General features: G+C 44.1%; 1 protein-coding gene across 3 annotated transcripts in view; it reads right to left on the minus strand.

Annotated features, from left to right (window-relative positions):
* The window catches only part of DLGAP4 (DLG associated protein 4), a 232,043-nt gene that overhangs the window by 5,897 nt on the left and 199,974 nt on the right, over positions 1 to 26,172 (minus strand). The window lies entirely within an intron of this gene.

Genomic DNA, 26,172 nt, shown 5'->3' on the forward strand with positions numbered 1-26,172 from the left:
CCAGCACTTTGGGAGGCCGAGACGGGCGGATCACGAGGTCAGGAGATCGAGACCATCCTGGCTAACACAGTGAAACCCCGTCTCTACTAAAAATACAAAAACTTAGCTGGGCGAGGTGGCAGGTGCCTGTAGTCCCAGCTACTCGGGAGGCTGAGGCAGGAGAATGGCGTGAACCCGGGAGGCGGAGCTTGCAGTGAGCTGAGATCCGGCCACTGCACTCCAGCCTGGGTGACAGAGCGAGACTCCGTCTCAAAAAAAAAAAAGAAAAGCCTGATAGAACTCTCCCAGGCACCCATTCCCACCCTATTCCCACATATGATTCCTGCTGGCCTGGGACACAGTCCTGGCCCCGATCTCACAATGATCTACTTACAAGAGCTCATCAAGGAAGAATTCGCCTCATTAAGAAATTACTAATTAAAAGGGAACTGACACAGGAGTTAAAGATATTACAGGATCAGCAAATGGCACATGAATACTTACCAGAAATTGTTGCCAGGGAATAGATGAAAATTGTAACATTTATCCATAAATAAGTCAAAGCAGAGATAGTAAGACAATGGAAGGAGATAAAACAGGGGCTCTGGAACTAGAGCAGGAGGAAAATCAGGCCATCATAGAAACAAGGCCACACTGGAGGTCACACAGAGGTTCAACCCTGCTGAGGACTTGTCCTGAGTAGCAGAGCCCTACAGGGAGAGAAGGGCTGAAAGGGCTCCAGGTACAAAGTGCTTCAGCTGCCCCATGAACAGAACAAAACATTTATTTCAAACGAATAGTTAAGCTGGGGGGAATAAAATGAGCCCCCCAGGGTAGACAGTGGGGACCTGTGCCTGGCTTAGTTTAAAGTGTGGGAATAAAAGGGAGTCTTTCCTAAAAAATTATAAGATCGTACCTGGGTACCTTTTTTTTTTTTTTCTTTTGAGACGGAGTTTCGCTCTGTCGCCCAGGCTGGAGTGCAGTGGCCAGATCTCAGCTCACTACAAGCTCCGTCTCCCGGGTTCACGCCATTCTCCTGCCTCAGCCTCCCAAGTAGCTGGGACTACAGGCGCCCGCCACCTTGCCCGGCTAGTTTTTTGTACTTTTTAGTAGAGACGGGGTTTCACCATATTAACCAGGATGGTCTCGATCTCCTGACCTCGTGATCCGCCCGTCTCGGCCTCCCAAAGTGCTGGGATTACAGGCTTGAGCCACCGCGCCCGGCCGGTACCTTATCTTTTTACAAACAGAAGTAGGGACTAAGTATTTAAAAAGACAAACTACTAAAAAGAGATTCAGAGACATGGAAGAGAAAGAACATGCATCTATCAGAGTTCTAAAAGGGGACAGAGAGATGGGAGAAATCAGAGGGATCATGGTTATCAGTGTGGAGGCTCAGGCCTGTAATCCCAGCACTTTGAAAGGCAAAGGCCAAGGCAGGCAGATACTCGAGGCCAGGAGTTCAAGAGCAACCTGGGCAACATGGTAAAACTCTGTCTCTGTTAAAAATACAAAAAATAGCCAGGTGTGGTGGCACATGACTATAATCCCAGCTACTCAGGAGGCTGAGGCAGGAAAATCATTTGAATCTGGAAGGCAGAGGTTCCAGTGAGCCGAGATGGTGCCACTGCACTCCTGCCTGGGTGACAGAGTGAGACTGTCTCAGAAAAAAAAAAAAAAATTTTTTTTTTTTTTCCCCCCAGAAATTGCTCCAGCCCTCAGAGCCAGGAAGTCAAATGAATCCTAAGCAAAATCCATACTTACTTATAGTAATACAAAGAAAGCTCTTAAAAGGCAGTGAAAGAGGGAGGAAAGTATGATCTCAATCCCATAAAACTGGATGTTGTGTCTAAATACATACAGGACCTAGAAGAACATGTCAAACTGTAAACAGCTGTGATTGTGGATGACTTTGTTCTTCTTGTGTTTCTCAGTTTCCTATAATGCAAATATTAACTTTTTAAATTTTTTATTTGAGAAAATCTCTTGCTCTGTTGTCCAGGCTGGGGTACAGTGGTGCCATCATAGCTCACTGCCGCCTCAACCTCCTGGGCTCCCAAGTAACTGGGACTATAGATGCACATGCCATCAGACCCAGCTATTTTTTTTTTTTTCTTTTTGAGACGGAATCTTACTCTGTCGCCCAGGCTAGAGTGCAGTGGCACCATCTTGGCTCACGCAACCTCTGCCTCCCGGGTTCAAATGATTCTGCTGCCTCAGCCTCCCGAGTAGCTGGGATTACTGGCATGTGCCACCACATCCAGCTAATTTTTGTATTTTTAGTAGAAATGGCATTTCACCATGTTGACCAGGCTGGTCTCAAACTCCTGACCTCAGGTGATCTGCCTGCCTCGGCCTCCCAAAGTCCTGGGATTACAGGTGTGAGCCACACGAGTGCCTGGCCTAATTTTTTTGTATTTCTTATAGGAATGAAATCTCACTATGTTAGCCAGGTCTGTCTTAAACTCCTGGGCTCAAGTGATCCTCCTGCTTTGGCCTCCAAAAGGACTGGAATTACAAGTGTGAGCCACAGCGCCTGGCCTACATATTAATTTTTATTTTAAAAAATAAAGGGCGAGGAAAAATTGCTGCCAAAGGAATGAGTTTAACAGCAAACTCTCAACCATAATGGATGAAAACAGTAAAACAATATATTCAAAGTATTCAGATAAAGGTATAATTTACATTTCTACATTAGAGAAAGTATTATTCAAGAATGAATGTGGAATCCCAGCACTTTGGGAGGCCGAGGTGGGCAGGTCATCTGAGGTCACGAGTTTGAGACCAGCCTGGCCAACATGGTGAAATCTCATCTCTACTAAAAATACAAATACTAGCCGAGTGTGGTGGTGTCACCTGTAATCCCAGCTACTTGGGAGGCTGAGGCAGAATTGCTTGAACCTGGGAAGCAGAGGTTGCAGTGAGCCAAGATCGTGCCACCGTGCTCCAGCCTGGGCAACAAAAGCACAAAACTCCATCTCAAAAAAAAAAAAAAAAAAACCAAAAAGAATGTGGGGTGGGTGCAGTGGCCCATGCCTGTCATCCCAACACTTTGGGAGGTCAAAGAGGGAGGACTGCTTAAGCCCAAGAATTGGAGGCAAGCCTGGGCAATAAAGCTAGACCCTCATGTTTTAAAAAATATTTTTTAAAATAGCCAGGTCGTGCAGGGGTAGAACCAGCTACTTGGAAGGCTGAGGCAGGAGGACCCCACGAGACTGGGAGTTTGAGGTGGCAGAGAGCTATGATTGTGCCAAGACCCTGTCTCAAGAAAATAAAAAAACGAAAAAGAATGTGGATACATTGGTGTAGTGTGGAAGGTTAGAAAAAAAAAAAAAAAATGCCAGGCACAGTGGCTCATGCCTGCAATCCTAGCACTTTGGGAAGCTGAGGCAGGTGGGTCACTTGAGGTAAGGAGTTCAAGACCAGCCTGGCCAACATGGCAAAACCCTGTCTCTACTAAAAATGCAAAAATTAGCTGAAATGCAAAAATTAGCTGGGTGTAGTTGTACATGCTTGTAATCCCAGCTACTGGGGAGGCTGAGGCAGGAGGATCACTTGAACCCAGGTGGTGGAGGTTGCAGTGAGCTAAGATTGCACTACTGCAACAGAGTAAGACTCTGTCTAAAAAAAAAAAAAAAAAAAAAGAATGTGATGGGGAGAGGTCACTTTGATAAATGGCAGGCGGATCACCTGAGGTTAGGAGTTCGAGACCAGCCTGGTCAACATGGCGAAACCCCATCTCTACTAAAAATACAAAAATTAGCCGGGCTTGTTGACGGGCACCTGTAATCCCAGCATTGGGAGTCTGAGGCAGGAGAATCGCTTGAACCTGGGAGGCAGAGGTTGCAGTGAGCCGAGATTGCACTACTGCACTCTGGCTTGGGTGATGGAGCGAGACTCCGTCTCAAACAAACAAACAAACTCTCAGAGGAAAACATAAGACCAAATCTTCATGACCTTGGATTTTGCAATGGTTTCTTAAGACACCAAAAGCATAAGCAAAGGAAGGAAGGAAAAAAAAGCAGAAAAACTGGACTTCATTAAAATGGAAAACTTTTTATGGATTGAAGGACACTATGAAGAAAAAAGCTGGGCGCAGTGGCTCACACTTGTAATCCCAGCCCTTTTAGAGACTGAGGCGGGTGGATCACTTGAGGTCAGGAGTTCGAGACCAGCCTGGCCAACATGGTGAAACCGTGTCTCTACTAACAATACAAACATTAGCTGGGCTGGTGACTCATGCCTATTAGTCCCAGCTACTCGGGGGTGCTGAGGCAGGAGAATCACTTCAACCTGGGAGGTGGAGGTTGTAGTGAGCTGAGATTGTGCCACTGCACTCCAGCCTGGGTAACACAGCGAGACTCTGTCTCACAGAAAAAAAGACAATATGAAGAAATGAAGACAACCCACAGAATGGGAGAAAATATCTGCAAATCATGTATCTGATAAGGGTTTAATATCAAGAATATATGTATATAAGAATTCCCTACAACTGAACAACAAAAAGATAAACAACCCAGTTTTCAAATATACAAGGACATCTCTCCAATGATAGACAGATGTTCAGTAAATATGCTCAACATCTCAACAGCATTAGTCATCAGGGAACTGCACATCAAAACCATAATACTTCATACCCATTAAGATAGCTATCAAGGCTCCTGCCTGTAATCCCCAGAACTTTAGGAGGCCAAGGTGGAGTATCACTTGAGCCTGGGAGTTCAGGACCAGACTGGGCAACACAGTGAGACCTCTTCTCTACCAAAAAAAAAAAAAAAAAAAAAACAAAAAAACTGGGCATGGTGGCGCACACCTGTAGTCCCAGCTACACAGGAGGCTGAGGTGGGAGGATTGCTTGAGCCCAGAAGGTCAAGGCTGTAGTGAGCTATGATGGCACTATTGTACTACAGCCTGGGCAACAGAGTGAAACCCTGTCTCCAAAAAAAAAAAAAAAACAACCCAAAAGCTATCAAGAAAAGTGGAAGCAAGTGTTGCAAAGATGTGGAGAAACTGGAACCCTGTGCATTACTGGTGGGAATATAAAATGATGCAGCTGCTGTGAAAAATAGCTGAGTGGTTCCTCAGAAAGCGAGACATAGATCTGCCACATGATCAACCAATTCCACTTCTGGGTATAAACCCAAAAGAATTGAAAACAGACTTAAACAGATATTTGTACGCCAATGTTTATAGCAGTTTGATTCACAGTAACCACAAGGTGGAAACAACCCAAGTGTCTGTCAATAGATGAACAGACCCCAACTAAGAAACATCTGTGTGTACACACACGCACGCACGCACACACATGCACAGAGAAAACTCTAAACCCCATATAAAATGTACTTCTCACACATGGAACATTTGCTAAAAATGACTAGTCTTGGCCATAAAATATACAATAAATTTCAAAGAACTGGGTATCATGCAGATCATGTGTTTTGTTTTTGAGATAGGGTCTCCGTCTTGTCATCCAGGCTGGAGTGCAGTGGTGCCATCATAGCTCACTGCAGCCTTGACCTTCTGCACGTGAGCAATCTTCCTGCCTTAGCTTCCCGTGTAGCTAGGACAGCTATGCGCCACCATGCCCAGCTAATTTTTTTTTTTTTTTTTTGAGACAGAGTCTCGCACTGTTGCCCGTGCTGGTGTGCAGTGGAGCGATCTCGGCTTGCTGCAACCTGTGCCTCCTGGGTTCAAGTGATTCTCCTGCCTCAGCCTCCTAAGTAGCTGAGACTACAGGCATGCGCCACCACACTCGGCTAATTTTTGTATTTTTAGTAGAGACGGGATTTCACTATGTTGGCAAGGCTAGTCTCGAACTCCTGACCTGGTGATCCGCCTGCCTTGGCCTCCCAAAGTGTTGGGATTATAGGTGTGAGCCACCGCGCCTGGCCTAATTTTTTTTTTTTTTTAATAGAGAAGAGGTCCTACTGTGTTTCCCAGGCTGGTCCTGAACTTCTAGGCTGAACTGATCCTCCTGCCTCAGCCTTTGAAAGTGCTAGGATTGCGGGCATGAGCCACCAGATCATGTTTTTTGACATTAATATAAATAGGCTAGAAACCAGTAATGAAAACATTAATAAACTCCAATATAAAACAAAGACTTACACATCTAAATAACCCAGTAGTCAAAGAAATAACAGTGGAAGTTGCAGATCTTGTCAAATACAGCTAAAGTAGTAAAGAGAAATGCACAGGCTGAAAGCTTATATAAAATTTGGACAGGCTGAAAAAATAAATTAGCTTCCAATTTAAGACATTAGTAAGGGAATAATACAATTAACCCAAAGGGATGAGAAATTAATCAAAATAATAGAGGGTTAATAAAATTAAACCCTGTCAGACTGATCAAGATAAAAAGAAGACAGATGCAAATAATGATTAGGACGGAAAAAAGGATCATGTGATATAGCTATACTAGAAAAGATACTCAAAACGAGAGTTATACCAAACCAGGAAATAAAATCCTGTTTTTCCTTTCTTTTTTTTGTTTTTGAGACCAAGTCGTGTTGTGTCACCCAGGCTGGAGTGAAGTGGCAAGATCTCAGCTCACTGCAACCTCTGCCTCCCGGGTTCAGGCAATTCTGCCGTCTCAGCCTCCTGAGAGTAGCTGGGATTACAAGCACCCGCCATCATGCCCAGCTAATTTTTGTATGTTTGTAGAAATGGGGTTTCACCATGTTGGCCAGGCTAGTCTTGAACTCCTGACCTCAGGTGATCTGTCCACCTCGGCCTCCCAAAGTGCTGGGATTACAGGTGTGGGCCACTGCGCGTGACAAAATCCTGTTAGGTTCCTTCAGAGACTATGAGAAGAGGAAACGTCCCACACTGATTTTATGAAGCTAGAGAACCTTAATACTACAACAGGACAAGGACAGAAACGAAAGATTACAAGCCAATGTCTCGTGAACAAAGTCAAAATTATTAAATCACAAAATAAACCAAACTTGGCAGTGTACTAAAATGATAATATATCATAAATTCAGCTGGGTTTATTATGGGAATGCAAGACTGATTCAACATTGACAATTGTGATCACTTCTGATTCTGGCTAAGACAAACCAGTGAGTGTCAGACAAGCTGACCTCTCCCACCACCAACAAATTAAAAAAAAATCAGTAACAACAAACCTCATTTTCAAAACATTAAGAAACTACCAGGCCGGGCACGGTGGCTCACACCTGTAATCCCAGCGCTTCGGGAGGCTGAGGTGGGCGGATCACCTGAGGTCAGGAGCTCGAGACCAACATGGCCAACACATTGAAACCCTGTCTCTACTAAAAATACAAAAATTAACCGGGCATGGTGGTGGGCGCCTGCAGTCCCAGCTACTCGGGAGGCTGAGGCAGGAGAACTGCTTGAATCCAGGAGGTGGAGGCCGCAGTGAGCCAAGATTGTGCCACTGCACTCCAGCCTGGGTGACAGAGCGAGACTGTCTCAAAAAAAAAAAAAAAAAAAGAAAAGAAAAAGAAACTACCAGCACAACCAGAATTTGAGAGGTCAAGATCCCAATGAGAAATAAGATATAGTCAAGTCTGATATTATGTATCATCTGTGAGCTGGGGGCCCATAAGGCATCTCCCAATTTATAAGAAGCTGAGCAGAGCTTGTGGCAATTTCATGGGAACAGAGACAAAATCTGGAATTCAGGGCTATCGAGGCAGACAGCACCTGGAAAGTACATTAGGCTGAGCAAAGCTTCCAGTAGTCTTGAGGTATGAGACAGAGGGAAACTGCAGCTCAGTCTGCCATGAAGGAGGGGCTTGGAAAATACCACTGGCTACCACTGTGACCCCCTGACATGTGAACGCTGCCAACTAGAAATAGATGAGCTGTCACAAGCACCCAGCTCTGAATCACCTCAATACCATTCTGATTAAACTGATCTCACCATACACTAATTACCTGTAAGAAGCGAAAGTTCTCAAAGGGCAGAAAATCATCCTGAGCCTCAAATTACCTCTAGTTTTCAAATGTAACTTCTGACACTGAATAAAAATTAACAGGCACACCAGGAGATATGATGAAGTAATTATACACCAAAAGAGAAAAGATAAAAAAAGAAAGAGACCTACAGGGTCTGGACCTACAGAGACCTACAGAGTTACTGGACAAGGGCTTTAAAATAACTGTAAATAAATACATATACAAGAAAACAGATGAAGATCAGCAGAGAACCAGAATTTATCAAAAAAGTATCGAACAAAAAAAAAAAGTATCGAACAAAAAGTCTAGAAGAAGTATATTACTGAAGTTAAGAATGTAACAGGTGGTTTTTAAAAATTATTCTTTTTTTTTTTTTGAGATGGAGTCTTGTTCTGTTGCCCAGGCTGCAGTGCAGTGGTACTTTCTCAGCTCACTATAACCTCTGCATCCCAGGTTCAAGCAATTCTTCTGCCTCAGCCCTCCGAGTAGGTGGGATTACAGGTGGCCGCCACCACGCCTGGCTAATTTTTGTATTTTTAGTAGAGACGGGGCTTCACCGTTGGCCAGGCTGGTCTCGAACTCCTGACCTCAGGTGATCCGCATGTCTCAGCCTCCTGAGTACAGGATTACAAGTGGCCACCACCACGCCTGGTTAATTTTTGTATTTTTAGTAGAGACGGGGTTTCACCCTGTTGGCCAGGCTGGTCTTGAACTCCTGACCTCAGGATCTGCCTGCCTCAGCCTCCCAAAGTGCTGGGATTACAGACTTAGCCACCACACCCGGCCAACAGATGGGTTTAACAGATTAGTCATAGCTGAACTATAAAATAATCTGGTAGGAAATATCCAGACTGAGGCCTAAAGGTAAAAAATAAACAAAACAATAAAGAGACAAGACAGTCGGTCAAACATATGTGTAACTAGAGTCCACAATTAGAGAATAAATATAATGGAGCAGAAATTTGAGTAAGGAATGGCCAGGACTTCTCTGAAATTCATGAAAGATATTATAGTTCAAGATTCAAGAAGCCCTGTGAATATCAAGCAGGAAAAATAAAAGGAAGATCATACCTAGATCTCATAGTAAAACTTGTACAACTAAAACACAAGGAGAAAATCTTAAAAGCAGATAGAGGGGATAAAATTAATCTTCAGAAGAGCAGCAGTAAGACTGACAGCTTACTTTTCAATAAAAAGGCTGGAAATTAGAAGACAATCAAAGACACATTTAGGCCTGGCACGGTCTAATCTCAGCACTTTGAGAGGCTGAGGTGGGAAGATCGCCTACGGCCAAGGAGTCTGAGATCACAGGGGTACACCACCACACCCAGCTATTTAAAAAAATTTTTTTTGCAGAGACCCAGTCTCACTTTGTTGCCTTGGCTGGTCTCAAACTCCTGGGTTTAAACAGTCCCCCCATCTTGGCCTCCCAAAGTGGTAGGATTACAAGCATGAGCTACTGCGCCTGACTTGGTTTTTTTAATAGAGCAATATAAGCATGTTTATATGTTGTTGAGAATGACTTTGTTAGAGAAAGGGAGCTTATTATGCTGGAGAGAAAAGGGGCAACTGTTGGGGTTGTCCTTAGGTGAGAAGGAATCGAATTAGTGCCCAAGTAGAGGGTTTGTGCCCAGCCACAAGACCCCGTCTCTACAAAAAAAACAGTTAAATCAGGTGTGGTGGTGTGTGCCTGTAGTTTAGCTACTCAGGAGGCTGAGGTGGGAGGATTGCTTTAGCCTAGGAGATTGAGGCTGTGGTGAGGTATGATTGCGCTACTGCACTGGAGCCTAGGAGACAGAACGAGATCCTGTGTCTTAAAAAAAGAAAGAAAAGGCTGGGCGTGGTGCTTCACGCCTGTAATCCCAGCACTTTGGGAGGCCGAGGTAGGCAGATCACTTGAGGCCACCAGGAGTTCAAGACCAGCCTGGCCAACATGATGAAACCCCATCTCTACTTAAAATACAAAAACTAGCCAGGCATGGTGAAGGCACCTGTAATCCCAGCTACTCGGGAGGGCTGAGGCATGAGAATTGCATGAACCTGGGAGGTGGAGGTTACAGTGAGCTGAGATTGTGCCACTGCACTCCAGCCTGGGCAACAGAGCAAAGCTGTCTCAATAAATAAATAAATAAATAAATAAATAAATAAATAAATAAATAAAATAAAATAAAATAGCATTAGATAATACTAAAGGGAGTTCTTTAGACAGAATGAAAGCAATTGTAGGTAGAAGCACACAAATATACAAAGAAGTGAAAAGTAACAAAATGGGTAAACATATGGGTTAAGATAAGTAAATATTGATTGTATAAAATAATGACTTGTTGGCCGGGTGCGGTGGCTCAAGCCTGTAATCCCAGCACTCTGGGAGGCCGAGACGGGCGGATCACGAGGTCAGGAGATCGAGACCATCCTGGCTAACCCGGTGAAACCCCGTCTCTACTAAAAAATACAAAAAACTAGCCAGGCGAGGCAGTGGGCGCCTGTAGTCCCAGCTACTCGGGAGGCTGAGGCAGGAGAATGGCGTGAACCCAGGAAGCGGAGCTTGCAGTGAGCTGAGATCCGGCCACTGCACTCCAGCCTGGGCGACAGAGTGAGACTCCGTCTCAAAAAAAAAAAAAAAAAAAAAAAAAAAATGACTTGCAGCATTTAGAATATATGTAGATCTTAAATAGTACAGCAATAGTGCAAAAGTCATGAAGGGAAACGAAGGGAATGAAAGTGTTCAAAGGTCGTCTTTCCTGATCTGGGAAGTGATAAAAGTACTAGTTTGAATTAGTCTACAAAGACAAGGATGCAGGTTCTCATCTCTAGAGTGACTACTAAAAGAATTTCATAAGTTCACATGAGAAAAGTGGAAACACTTGATTAATCCAAAAAGAAAGCAAGAAAGGAGCAAAATCTATTAATAAAATTCACCACATTTTACATTAAAAAAGAAAAAACACAGGCCGGGCGCGGTGGCTCAAGCCTGTAATCCCAGCACTTTGGGAGGCCGAGACGGGCGGATCATGAGGTCAGGAGATCGAGACCATCCTGGCTAACACGGTGAAACCCCGTCTCTACTAAAAATACAAGAAAATTAGCCGGGCGAGGTGGCGGGCGCCTGTAGTCCCAGCTACTCAGGAGGCTGAGGCAGGAGAATGGCGTGAACCCGAGTGGGGTGGAGCTTGCAGTGAGCCGAGATCGCGCCACTGCACTCCAGCCTGGGGCACAGAGCAAGACTCCGTCTCAAAAAAAAAAAAAAAAAAAAAAAAAAGAAAAAACATACGACTAAGTGGATAGTAAAAAAAGATTATTTCATTCAATAATTCTAACCAGGAGAGTATAGACTAAGAGTGATCAAACACATAGAACATTCAGTCCCTTCACACAGTGCTGAAGTGAGTAGTATTTGGTATAATCATTTTGGAGAACAATTTGGCATTTCTCATAAATCTGAACAAATATCCTATAACAAGCATTTCCAATCCCAGTACATACCTTAGAAAACCCTTGTATATGTGAATCATGAGACATAGTTAAAATACGTTCATAATAATCCACAGCTGGCATCCTACTTAATGGTGAAAGACCAAATTATTTCCCCCTAAGAGCAGGAATAAGAAAAAGAAGGATGTTTGTCCTTACACTTCTATTCAACATTATCCTGAAGCCAGGGCCATTAGACAAAATACCAAATAAAAGCAATACATATTGGAAAGAACAAAGTAAAATCATCTGTATTCTCAGATGACATCATCTTGTAATAAAATCCTAAGGAATCCACAAGAAATATATAAATATATATATAAATGAATATATATATATTTTGAGACAGGGTCTCACTCTGTTGCCCAGGCTGGAGTACAGTGGTGTGATCTTGGTTCACTACAACCTCCGCCTCGTGGGTTCAAGCAATTTTCTGCCTTAGCCTCCTGAGTAGCTGGGATTACAGGTGCCTGACACCACGCCCAGCTAATTTTTGTATTTTTAGTAGAGACGGGGTTTCACCATGTTGGCCAGGTTGAACTCCTGACCTCGTGATCCACCCACCTTGGCCTCCCAAAGTTCTGGGACTACAGGTGTGAGCTACCGAGCCTGGCCCACAAGAAATATTAGACCTAATAAATAAGTGCAGTAAGGTTGCAAGATACAAAATCAGTATACAAAAATCAACTGTATTTCTATTACACTAACAATGAACAATCGGAAATGAAATTTAAATACTTCCAGGAAGGGCTCACTACCGGATCACTCCTGTAATCTCAGCAACTTTGGAAGGCTGAGGCGGGTGGATCACTTGAGCCCAGTAGTTTGAGACCAGCCTGAGCAATATGGTGAAATCCCATGTCTACAGAAAATTAAAAAAACAGCTGGGTATGGTGGTGTGTGTCTGTCGTCCCAGTTACTGGGGAGGCTAAGGCAGGAGCATTGTTTGAACACAGGGGGTTGAGGCTTCAGTGAGCAGCGTTCACGTCCAGACTGGGTGACAAAGGGAGACCCTGTCTCAAAAAATATATATATTTTTTTCAGAGATAGGGGTCTCCTTAGGTTGCCCAGGCTGGTCACGAACTCCTGGCCTCAAGCAATCCTCCTGCTTTCAGTTTCCCAAAGTGCTGGGATTACAGGTGTGAACCACCACACCCAGCCTTTTTTCTTTCAACATTGATTATATCAGGAAAAAATAAAAATTATAAAAATTTTAAAGGGTAGAAAGCATACAAATACAGTGATTTCTGGGGCAGATAGGCTAGCCGCCCTCAGTATTTGTTTTCTACTTCCCCCTCAGAAATAGAACCTTTTTATTTTTGAGACAAGGTCTTGCTCTGTTGCCCAGGCTGGAGTGCAGCGGCACAGTCTTGGCTTACTGCAACCTCCACCTCCAGGCTCAAGCAATACTCCCACCTTAGCCTCCTGAAGAGCGGGGACTACAAGCGCACGCCACCATGCCTGAATAACTTTTTTGTATTTTTTATAGAGATACAAAATACAAAATTAGCCAGGCATGTTGTTTCACGTGGGGTGTTTTACATGGTGTTTCGTGGGGGTTCACTGTGTTGACCAGGCTGGTCTCGAACTTTTGGGATCCAGTGATCCACCTGCCTCAGCCTCCCACAATGTTGGGACTATAGGCATAAGCCACCGCACCCAGCCATACACAGAACTTTTGATTTTTTTTCCTTTATATCTAATAGCAACTTTATTCAGAGGAAATGAAAACACAGCAAGCCTTTAGGCATAGTGTGAATTTCTCAGGACAAAGTACTGTCAAATTTTTTTTTTTTTTCTCCCTGAGACGGAATCTAGCTCTGCTGCCCAGACTGGAATGCAATGGCGCAATCTGGGCTCACTGCAACCTCTGCCTCCCAGGTTCAAGCGATTCTCCTGTCTTAGCCTTCCAAGTAGCTGGGATTACAGGCGCACGCTGCCACGCCCAGCTAACTTTTTGTATTTTAGTAAAGATGGAGTTTCACCACGTTGCCCAGGCTGGTCTCGAACTCCTGAGCTCAGGCATTCCGCCTTGGCTCCCAAAGTGCTGGGATTACAGGCATGAGCCACCATGCCCAGCCAGTACAGTCAAATTAAAACTCTGAGGTATGGCATGCAAGGTACTAGAATCCTACAAGTTATACTAGGATCAGGATTGGAATACGGATTTCTGTTGTTAGCATTATGCCAGCTCTCTATAATGTGCACACTGTCTACTAAGCACAGCATAGGCTTCTGAAAACAAGTGATCTGTGTGGACCTTTTATTTTTATCTGGGCACATAGCCTAGAATCAAACATTTCCTAGACTCCCCTGCAGCAAGATATGCATAGTTATATGTCTAAATTCTGGCCAAAGGGGTGGAAGCAGAAGCAGTGGGTGGGCCAGCTTGTTCTCCTTCGCTATTGGTTCCTTTTGCTGGCTGGAATGCACTTAGGATGCTGGGATCCAGCAGCACTCTGACAGATGAGATCTTATCAATGAAAGCCAATTAATGGCATCAAACCGCAAGGGAAAAAAAAGCCTGTGGCTCTACCATCACCATCTCAGACATTCTTTTTTTTTTTTTTTTTTTTTTTTTGAGGCGGAGTCTTCACTCTGTCGCCCAGGCTGGAGTGCAGTGGCACCATCTCGGCTCACTGCAAGCTCCGCCTCCCGGGTTCGCGCCATTCTCCTGCCTCAGCCTCCCGAGTAGCTGGGACTACAGGCGCCCGCCACCGCGCCCGGCTAATTTTTTGTATTTTAGTAGAGACGGGGTTTCACCGTGTTAGCCAGGATGGTCTCGATCTCCTGACCTCGTGATCCGCCCGCCTCGGCCTCCCAAAGTGCAGGGATTACAGGCGTGAGCCACCGCGCCCGGCCGTCAGACATTCTTGAGAATGAAATAAACAGTCTTGTTTAAATCACTTTTTAGAAATGTTTTAGTGTTATTTGTAGGCAAACGTAATCCCAATTAATATAGCCTCAAAACTAGTAGGGTTTGTAAGAGGAGTAGGGAGAGGAGGTAATCCAAAAGAAGGGAAGAAAGAGGAAAAAAGACACCTCAGAAAAGGAGGCTGGGCGCAGTGGCTCACACCTGTAATCCCAACACTTTGGGAGGCCCAGGTGGGAGGATTGCTTAAGGCTAGAAGTTTGAGACCAGCCTGGGCAACATAGTGACAGCCCGTCTCTATTTAAATAAATAAATTAAAATACATTTAAAAAGTACAAATCCCCCAAAATAACATGGTAAGAATAAACCTAAATATATAAAAATCACTTCATAAAAATGGACATTACCTATTTCTAAAATAAAAACCAGGAAACCAGATAAAACATAAAACCCAGGTATATGCTGACTACAAGAGACATGATTAATAAGGACAGTGAAAGGTTAAAAGTAAATGGATGGAAAGAGATATACCAAACAAACACTAATCAAAGGAAGGCTGCTACTGCAATAGTCATAATACATATAAGATGACTCTCAGGCAAACACAAACATAGATTCTGAAAAACAGAATGGATCAGTGAACATCTGCCAGGAATATTACAATTCTAAACTTGTTCCATCCAGTATCTTCAAAAATATATAAAGCAAAAATTGACAGAATTTTAAGGAGAAATGGACAAACCATTTTATAGAAAGTGGTGTGATATAGACATCATACAATGAATGTTAAACAGTAAACTCAAGCTCATCTTTTGGATGAACACACCCCTTCCCCATTCCAGTTCTGCCTTCACATCTAATCTCAGTGGGCCTTGGAGTGACTGGTGAACCTCCTCTCTCCTAGACGCCAGTTTCAAATCTGCTCTCCAGAGACGTCCTATGCGTCCTCCCCACCTCCTCGCCCTGAGGTGTTGAGTCTGCTCCCGCCTGCCTCACCTCACCTCACCTCAGACATGGCCTTCCTCCTGTCCCTGTGGAGAAGCTATCTGTTCTCTACTTGGGCACTAATTCGATTCCTTCTTACCTAAGGATAACCCCAACAGTTGCCCCTTCTCTCCAGCATAAGCTCCCTTTCTCTGACAAGGTCATTCTCAACAACATATAAACATGCTTATATTGCTCCATTAAAAAAACAAAACAAGGCCAGGCATGGTGGCTCATGCCTATAATCCTAACACTTTAGGAGGCCGAGACTGGGGGACTGTTTAAGCCCAGGAGTTTGAGATCAGCCTAGGCAGCAAAGCGAGACTGCATCTCTACAAAAAAAAATTTTTTAATTAGGCAGGTGTGGTGGTGCACCCCTGTGTTCCCAGCTACTTGGGAGGCTGGGGTGGGAGGATCAGTGGAGTCCAGGAGTTCAAGGCTACAGTGAGCCATGATCGCACCACTGTACTTCAGCCTGGGTGACAGACTGAGACCCTATCTCAAAACAACAACAACAACAACAACAAACCAGCTCTCTCCTTTGACCCTACATCCCTCCCTTTCTCTGCTTCCTTGTGCAGGAAAATCCATGCAAGTGGTCTCCAATTACTCTCCTGTTTTCTCTTCTCTTAATCCTCCTCCTATCAGGCTGCCTTACCCATGCTTCCGCCATCACCATTCCACCAAAATGGCCCTTTTTGTATCTAATGACCTCTGCCTTTCTAGATCTGGCTTGGTGAGCCCATCAGCTGCCTCTGACAACGTTCTCTCCTTGAGAACATTGTTCAGGTGGCTTCCAATTGCTCTTCCTTTGATCTTGCTGTTTATTCCTCCCTTCCCACCGCTAAGTGTTCATGTCTCTGGGCTCAGTCCTTAGACTGCTTGTCTTCTCTACATATTAGGCATTCTCATCTCATTCACTTAATCTATACTCTAGTGACTCCCAAATAGACTCTTCAAACTGGACCTATCCTCAGACTAATATATCCAACTGCCTGCTTGACTTCTCTATTCTGATGTCTAACAAAGCATATCAAATTTAACATGTTCCAAACTCCTCACTTTCCCCCAGATCGACACCTCCTATAGTTTTCCCCATTTCAGTGGCAACGCCATCCTTTTCCTCGCTCAGACTCCAAGCCATGTTTGGCTCCCTTACTCTTACCCCATATCTAATCTGTCAAGAGATCCTGTTCTATCTTCAAAACATATCCACAATCTGATTCCTCCATTAAAGTCTCTCTCACCCAGATTGTTAAATCCTCCTAATGCATCTCCCAGCTTCCACTTGTGTGCCAATGAAAGGTACATGGAGGTTCTCATCTGAATAGAGAAGCCAGATTAATCCTTTAAAAAAGTATGTCAAGTTGCAGCACTCAGAACTCTCTGATGAGCTCTTCTTGGAGTAAAACCAAGCCTTTAATAATGGCCTCTGATGGGCGGATCACTTGAGCTCAGGAGTTCAAGAGCAGCCTGGGCATCGTGGTGAAACTCCCAGCTAGGTGTGGTGGCAGGCCTGTGGTCCCAGCTACTTGGGAGGCTAAGGTGGGAGGATTGCTTGGGCCTGGCACTTGGAGGTTACAGTCAGCCAAAACTGTGCCAATGCACTCCAGCCTGGGTGAAAGCGTGAGACTCCATCTCAAAAAAAAAAAAAAAAAAAAAAAAAAAGGGGCTTCTGAGATCCCCTGTGATCTGGGATGCCCCCACTCTGACTCCCACTCTGACTTCATCTCCCATCCCTCTCCTCTGGCTTATGGCTTCAGCCTGCTGGTGGCTTCCCTCAGCCTTGAGCATGTCAAGCACTTGTCCATAAGTCAGGTGCTGCTCCCTCTGCCTGGAAAGTTCTCTTCTCCCCAGATCTCTACAGACTTCCTCCCTCCCTCTCTCCAGGTTTCTGCTCACAGGTCACCTGACCAGGGATGCCCTCCCTGACCACCCTCAATGCAACAGCAACACCGCCCCTGCCTGTGCAGCAGACACTATACTGCTCTTGCCCTTCCTGGTTATTTGTTACTGCTTACCTGGTTACTGCTTACCACATTTGGTTATTTGTATCTCTTCCCATGAGGGGAGAGATTTTGTTTTGTTCACTGCTACATCCCCAGAAGCTACAACAGTACCTGGCATATATGGTAGGTACTCAATAAATATTTACTGAGTGAATGACGTTCAGGACCAAGGTAGAGATAGGGACCTATTATTCCACACTGTCCTGAAGCACCTTGCCATACAGTTGGACAAGATATCAATAAGAACAGACAGACAAAATTGGCGTTCTTAGCAAACAATATAATCATTTATGATGCAAACCCAAGAGAACCATGTTGGATTCTCTTGGTTGCCCGACACAAGATAAACATACAAGGATCACACATTTCTACCTACTAGCTGTGACTAATTAGAGTAAGCAATTTTTTTTTTCCTTTTTTTTTTTGAGATAGGGTCTCCCTGTCGCCCAGGCTGGAATGTGGTGGCATGATCTCAGCTCACTGCAACCTCCACCTCCTGGGTTCAAGTGATTCTCCTGCCTCAGCCTCCCAAGTAGCTGGGATTAAGGTGCCCGCCATGACACCCAGCTAATTTTTGTATTTTTAGTAGAGATGGGATCTCACCATGTTGGCCAGGCTGGTCTCGAACTCCTGACCTCAAATGATCTGCCTGCCTCGGCCTTCCAAAGTGCTGGGATTACAGCCCTGAGCCACTGCGCCTGGCCGCAAATATTTTTTAAATGATCAATTTCACAAAACTCAACAAAAACTACTAAAAAGTACCAAGGAATAAATCTAATAAAAATATGCAGGAGACCAGATGCAGTGGCTCATGCATGAAATCCCAGCACTTTGGGAGGCTAAAGCAGGAGGACTGCTTGAGCCCAGAAGTTCAAGACCAGCCTGGACAACATACTGAGACCCTATCTCTACAAAAAAATCTCAAAGTTAGCTGGGCATGGTGGCACACACCTGTAGCCTCAGCTATTTGGAAGGTTGAGGCAGGAGGATCACCAGAGCCCAGGAGGCTGAGGCTGCAATAAGCCAAGATCATGCCATTGTGCTCCAGCCTGGGTGACAGAGCGAGACCTTTTCTCAAAAAACTAAATTAAATGAAAATTAAAATATGAAAGACCTTCATAGGGAAATTACTCAAACTTAGGTAGAAGGATATGATAGGATTCTTGAATAAATGGAGTGATAAAGTTGATTTATAGTTGAGAAGATTCAATGTTTTACAGTTATCAATTCTTCCCCTATTAATCTATAAGCTCACTTTACTTCCAGTTTTCATCCCAACAGAATTTTTCTGAGGAACTTGATATACAAATTATATAATTTATATTGGAAGAATGAATATACAAGAATAGTTTTTCTTTTTGCACAAAAAGGATAAAGGAGCATTCACCCCATTAGATATCAAGGCATGCTATAAAGCCATGGTAATTAAAAGTTATATTAACACAGCTGGGCACAGTGGCTCACTCCTGTAATCCCAGCACTTTGGGAAGCTGAGGCAGGCAGATCACTTGAGGTCAGGAATTACAAACCAGCCTGGCCAACATGGTGAAACCCCATCTCTACTAGAAATTAAAAAATTAGCCAGGTGTCAGCTGGGCGCAATGGCTCACACCTATAATCCCAGCACTTTGGGAGGCCGAGGCAGGTGGGTCAGCTGAGGTCAGGAGTTTCAGACCAGCCTGGCCAACATGGCGAAACCTCATTTCTACTAAAATTACAAAAAATTAGCGGGGTGCAGTTGCATGCACCTGTAGTCCCAGCTACTTGGGAGACTGAGGCAGGAGAATCACTTGAACCTGGGAGGCAGAGGTTGCAGTAAGCCGAGATCATGCCACTGTACTTCAGATGGGGTGCCAGAGCGAGACTCTCAAACAAACAAAAAATATTAAATAAACAAATAAATGAAAATAGTTGTATTAACACAGAAGCAGCCAAAAGAGGAACAGAACAGAGCCCAGAAACACACCCCTGCATAAGTATGGAATCTGACAGATAATGACTGGCCAGCATCACTAAACACTGGGGAAAGAAAGAGACTTCAGGCAGGGAGTGGTGGCTCACGCCTGTAATCTCAGCACTTTGGGAGGCTGAGGCAGGTGGATCACTTGAGGTCACGAGTTTGAGACCAGCCTGACCAACATGGAGAAACCCCATCTCTACTAAAAATACAAAATTAGCGGGGTGTGGTGGCGCATGCCTGTAATCCCAACTGCTTGGGAGGCTGAGACGAGAAGCGCTTGAACCTGGGAGGCAGAGGTTGCGGTGATCCAAGATCGCGCCATTGCACTCCAGCCTGGGCAACAAGAGCAAAACTCTGTCTCAAAAAAAAAAAGACAAGCAATAATGTGGCAGAAAATATTGGTCATATTATAATAGGCATAGTGTAATTATCCATATATATAAAGAACTACAAATTGATTTTTAAAGTACTTTTTTTTAAAGACAGGGTCTCACTCTGTTGCCCAGGCTGGAGTGCATTGGCACAATCATACCTCACTACAGCCTTACTCTCCTGCACTCAAGCAATCCTCTAACCTTAGTCTCCTGAGTAACTGGGACTACAGGTGTGCACCACAGTGCTCAGTTAATTTTTTATTTATTTTTATTATTTATTTATTTTTTTGAGATGGAGTCTAGCTTTGTCACCCAGGCTGGAGTACAGTGATGCGCTTGGCTCAGTGCAACCTCTGCTTCCCGGGTGCAAGCGATTCTCTTGCCTCAGCCAGCTGGGATTACAGGTGCCTGCCACCACACCCAGCTAATTTTTGTATTTTCGCTGTGTTGGCCAGGCTGGTCTTGAACTCCTGACCTCAGGTGATCCACCCGCCTCGGCCTCCCAAAGTGCTGGGATTTTAAGCGTGAGCCACCGTGCCTGGCCAATTTTTTTTATTTTTTAATTTTCATTTGTAGTAGACATGAGGTCTCGCTATGTTGCCCAGGCTAGTTTTGAACTCCTGAACTCAAGGAATCCTCCCACATCAGCCTCCCGAAGTGCTGGGATTAAAGGCATGAGCCACCATGCCCAGAGGATTTGAAAAATACTGAGAATCCAACAGAAAAATGAATAGCGTATACAAGTAATTCACAGGAGTAAAGTTTGAATGGCCAATATAAATATGCACAGCTTCTCTAGTAACCAAGTAAATGTGAAATATATCAACTGGTTTTAATTTTCCACTTATCAAGTAAGTGATTTAAAGTCCAACAAGATCAACTATCAGTAAGTATACTAGGGAAATGGCAATTTTCAAACACTTGGTGTAAGGATAAACTGATATAACCTCTTTGGAGAGCAATCAGGCAGAATTTATTAAAATATGTGTTTCCTCCCATCCAGTGATTCTGTCCAAGATAAGTACTCCAGAGAAATTCTCCCATGCCGTGGTAGAAAGATATGCACCAGTGTTAATGAAACGCTGAAAACACCAAAACGGCCTGGGCGCAGTGGCTCACGCCTGTAATCCCAGCACTTTGGGAGGCCCAGGCAGGCGGATCACCGGAGGTTGGGAGTTCGAGACCAGCCTGACCAACATGGAGAAACCCCATCTCTACTAAAAATACAAAAAATTAGCCGGGTGTGGTGGCACATGCCTGTAATTCCAGCTACTTGGGAGGCTAAGGCAGGAGAATCGCTTGAACCTGGGAGGGGGAGGTTGCGGTGAGCCTAGGTCACACCATTGCACTCCAGACTGGGTAACAAGAGCTAAACTCCGTCTCAAAAAAAAAAAACAAACAAAAAAAACACCCCGAAACACCATTAGGAAAATGGTCAAAGAGAATGTAGTATATGCGTATGAATTTAACAGAAATGAACTAGATCTCTATGTATCAAAGTAGACAAGAGTGTTCAAGACATAGCGTTCAAAATAAAATTGTTCTTTTAACTGCAGCTTAACAGTGGATGTAACTGCTTCTTTGCTGTGGCAGACTATATTTTCTGAAGGCCCCAACAGTCTCTCCTGTCCCTCTTCCTCTTCTAGAACCTTGATACTTCCCTGTGAAGTATCATAGGTAGGGTCTAATACTCCCCTCCTTCAACCTGAAGCCCTGCCTTGGGCTTGTGACTTGCTTGTAGCACAATCAAATACAGTGAAGGAGTTACCAGGTGACTTCCAGAGCTAGGTCATAAAAGGTGATGCAGCCTCAGTGTTCAACACATACTTGGGTCTGGAGCCACCACGGGAAGGCTGTCATGCTGCGAGGGAGCAAAGGCAGGTGGAGGGACATACACAGGGGCTGTGGCTGGCTGTCCTGGCCTTTGAGTCATCCTTGTCTAAGTGCCAGGCACACACCTTAACTACCTTTAGGTAATTCCATCCCTCAGGTGTCATGTCACCCCCAGCCCTTGAGCCTTCCCATCTGAAGCCCCAGGCTTTATGGAGAAGAAACAACATGTTCCTGCCACGCTCCTTCTGAACTGCTGACATAACAGAATCCATGACCATAATAAAATGGTGGTTTCATGCCATTAGGTTTGGGGTGACTTGTTATGCCCTTCGTGCTTCTGTGCCTTTGCTCCCTCCATCTGGAATGCCTTTCCTCTCCCCGAGCCTGCAGATCCTCTCTGAGGCCCAGCTACGAATGGTATCTCCTTGGTGGAGTTCCTCACAGACGTAAGAGGGGTGACCTTAAAACTTGTGGCCATGGCTGGGCGTGGTGGCTCACACCTGTAATCCCAGCATTTTGGGAAGGCGAGGCGGGCAGATCACTTGAGGTCAGGAGTTCGAGACCAGCCTGGCCAACATGGTGAAACCCCGTCTCTACTAAAAATACAAAAATTAGCTGGGCGTGTTGGCACGTGCCTGTAATCCCAGCTACTCAGGAGGCTGAGGCACGAGAATCACTTGAACCCAGGAGGCGGAGGTTGTGGTGAGCCGAAGAAGTCGCGCCACTGCATTCCAGTCTGGGCAACAGAGTGAGACTCTGTCTCACAAAAACATAACAAACAAACAAAATACCAAAAAATTAACTTGTGGTCACAAGTCAGGACCTTGAGTGGATGTACAGAATTTAATCAGAGAGCCTTGTTGTTTTAATGAAGAATATCATTCTTAAGAGACAGGAAACATTATTCACAACAGCCAAAAGGTAGATGCAATCCACCCATCTATTGGCAAATTAATAGATACATAAAATATGGTCTCTACATACAATGGAATATTACTCAGCCTTAACAAGGGAGAGAATTGTGACACATGCTATGGATGAACCTTGAAGACATTATGCAAAGTGAAATATGCCAGTCACAAAAGAACAAATGCTGCATGGTTCCACTTACGTGAAGTAGCTAGAATAGTCAAACTCACAGAGACAAAGTAGAGTGGTGGCTGCCAGTGGCTGGGGGGTAGGAGGGAATGGGGAGTCAGTGTTTAATGGGCACAGAATTTCAGTTGGGGAAGACAAAACAAGTTCTAGAGATGGACGGTGGTGATGGTTGTACAACAATGTGAATTTAATTAATGCCACAGACTGTACACTTGGTTGAAATGATAATTTTCATGATATATATATTTAACCACAATTCAGAAAAAGAAATTGTCTGAAAAGAACATTGTCAAGTTTAAAGTTCTTCAGGTTTAGACAAGAGGGCAATGCAAAATCCAATCAAGACAGGCAGCCATCTGGGTGGGTGGGCACTGCTGGGTTCCCTGAGCAGTCAGAATACGTATTTTAGATAAGGGACATGAGCTATGTGACTCCATCTGTCTGTAAGCTGCAGTAAGTGCTACAGGGCTATGGAAAGGGCTCCCTCTAGAGTGTTCAGCTGCAAGAGTTGTGGTGTGGTTATCCAGAAACATCACGAAAGACCCCTTCCCTCCCAGGTAGACAGGAAGGTAATACCAATATTGTTTGGCATGACATAATTTCCTTTGCAGGTAAACATCTTCTTGCTCTAGAAATAACTATAATTAATATAGTAAAGGAAAGTTTAATATAGTAAAGGAAAGTTAAAGGGAATCAAACCCACAGAATCATCCTATTGGCATGAAGCAATCTGTGCACCCTGCCCCAGGCTTACTGTCTCGATCTGTGCTATTCAATACAGCAGCTACTAACCACATGTGGTCAGTAAGCACCTGAAATGTAGTTTGTCTGAATTAAGATGTGCTGTAAGAGTAAAATATACACTAAATTTTAAAGACTTACTATGAAAAGGAATATAAAATATTGCAATAATTTTATATTGAATATATGGTGAAATACAGGTGACCCTTGAACAACACAGGTTTGAGCTGCACAAATCTACTTATGTATCAATTTTCTTCCCATCTGCCACCCCTGAGACAGCAGGACCAACATTCCTCCTCTTCCCCATTCCTCTTCCTCCGTGTACTCAGTGTGAAGACAAGGATGAAGACCTTTATGACGATGCGCTTCTACTTAATGAACAGTAAATATATTTTCTCTTCCTTATGATTTTTTTCCTTTTGAGACAGGGTCTCACTCTGTCACCCAGGCTGGAATGTAGTGGCCCAATCTTGGCTCACTGCAGCCTCGACCTCCTGGGCTCAAGCAATCCTCCCTGCTTGTCAGCCTCCCGAATAGCTGGAACAACAGGCACATGCCATCATGCCTGGCTAATTTTTATATTTTGGTAGAGATGGGGGTCTTGCTATGTTGAACAGGCTGGTCTTGAACTACTGGGCTCAAGAGATACTCTCGCCTCGGCCTCGAAAAGTGCTGGGGTGCTGGGATTACAGGCTTGAGCCACCACGCCCAGCCTAAAACCACTATTCTAAGATGGGTTCTATAGAAAGCCTACTTAAAACAAGCTCTGCCCACACAAAACTGCCAGTCAGCTTCTCAGTGCCTCAACTGTTTATCTTAAATTTATATTAATATATGCTCATAATTTTTAAAAAAACGTGGAGACACAAGCAACAAAAGGAAAAAATGGATTTCATCAAAACTAAGAAACTTTGTGCGTCGGCCAGGCGTGGTGGCTCACATCTGTAATCCCAGCAGTTTGGGAGGCCAAGGCATGCAGATCATGAGGTCAGGAGTTCGAGACCAGCCTGGCCAGCATGGTGAAACCCCGTCTCTACTAATAATACAAAAAATTAGCCAGGCATGGTGGCACGTACATGTAATCCCAGCTACTCAGGAGGCTGAGGCAGAATTGCCTGAATCCAGCAGGTGGAAGCTGCAGTTAGCCGAGACGGCGTCACTGCACTCCAGTCTGGGCAACAAAGCAAGACTCTGTCTCAAAAAAAAAAAAAAGAACCTTTGTGCATCAAAAGTCACCAGGAAGAAAGTGAAAAGAATGGGAGAAAATATCTGCAAATCATATATATGATGAGGGTCCAGCACCCAGAATATATAAAGGACTTACAACTCAATAACAAAAAGACAAATCACCCAATTAAAAAATGGGTAAAGGCCTTGGCCACTTCTTCCAAGAAAACATACAAATGACCAACAGACACATGAAAAGATGCTCAATGTCATAAGGGAAATACAAATCAAAATCATAATGAGATACTACTTCATCTACTTCATAGCCGTTAGGATGGCTATAATTTTTTTAAAAGACAGAAGACAAGTTTTCGTGAAGATGTGGAGAAACTGGAACCTTCGGGCTTTGCTGGTAGGAATATAAAATGGTATAGCTTCCATGGAAAACAGTTCAGCAGTTCCTCAAAAAGTTAAACATAGAGTTACCAGATAACTTAGCAATTGCACTCCCCAAAGAATTAAAAACAGGGACTCAAACATGCCCATCTTCACAGCTGCATTACTCACAATAGCCAAAAGGTGGAAACAATCCAAGTGCCCAGCAATAGATGAACAAAATGTGGTATATACTGTACACATAATGGAATATTACTCAGCCACAAAAAGGAAGTTCTGATACATGCTATAACATGGATGAACCTTGAAAACATGCTAAACACAAAAGGACAAGGCAAATTTGTAGACACAGCAAGTAGAGGACACCAGGGGCTAGCCAGAGAGGATAGTGGGGAATTACTGTTTAATGGGCAGATTTTATGTTTTAGATGAAAAAGTTTTGGAAATAGATGGTTGTGATGGTAGCAATATTGTGAATGTAATTAATGCCACTAAATTGCACACTTAAAAACAGTTAAAAGGTAAATTTTATATGTTATTTTACAACAAAAAAGGAAAACAAAAATAGAAGTTTGACCTAGCATTTCTACTCCAAAAGAAATGAATATACATCCATACAAAAACTTGTACATGAATATTCTAGCAGTATTATTCATAATAGCCAAAAAGTACAAACAACCCAAATGTCCATCAACAGAAGAATGGCCAAATAAAATGTAGTGTGAAATGAAATATTATTCAGCAACAAAAAAGAATGAAATACTGCATATGCTACAACATGGATGAATCTCAACATGCCAAGTGAAAGCCAGACACAAAAGGCCATATATGGTATTATTCTGTTTATATAAAATGTCCAGAATAGGCAAATCCACAGAGACAGAAAGATTAGAGGTTGCCTAAGGCTGCAGGAGCGGCTCCTAATGAGTAGAGAGCATCTTTTTGGGGCGATGAACATGTTCTTAAACAGTAGTGATGGTTGCACCACACTGTGAGTACACTAAGTGCCATTGTGAGTTTATTAAATGTGTACTTTAAAAGGGTGAATTTTGGCTGGGCACGGTGGCTCAAGCCTGTAATCCCAGCACTTTGGGAGGCCGAGACGGGTGGATCACGAGGTCAGGAGATCGAGACCATCCTGGCTAACACGGTGAAACCCCGTCTCTACTAAAAAATACAAAAAACTAGCCGGGCGAGGTGGCGGGCGCCTGTGGTCCCAGCTACTTGGGAGGCTGAGGCAGGAGAATGGCGTAAACCCGGGAGGCGGAGCTTGCAGTGAGCTGAGATCCGGCCACTGCACTCCAGCCTGGGCGACAGAGCCAGACTCAGTCTCAAAAAAAAAAAAAAAAATAATAAAAAAAA

Source organism: Theropithecus gelada, chromosome 10, assembly GCF_003255815.1.
Source record: "Theropithecus gelada isolate Dixy chromosome 10, Tgel_1.0, whole genome shotgun sequence".
In the NCBI taxonomy this organism is placed as follows: domain Eukaryota; kingdom Metazoa; phylum Chordata; class Mammalia; order Primates; family Cercopithecidae; genus Theropithecus; species Theropithecus gelada.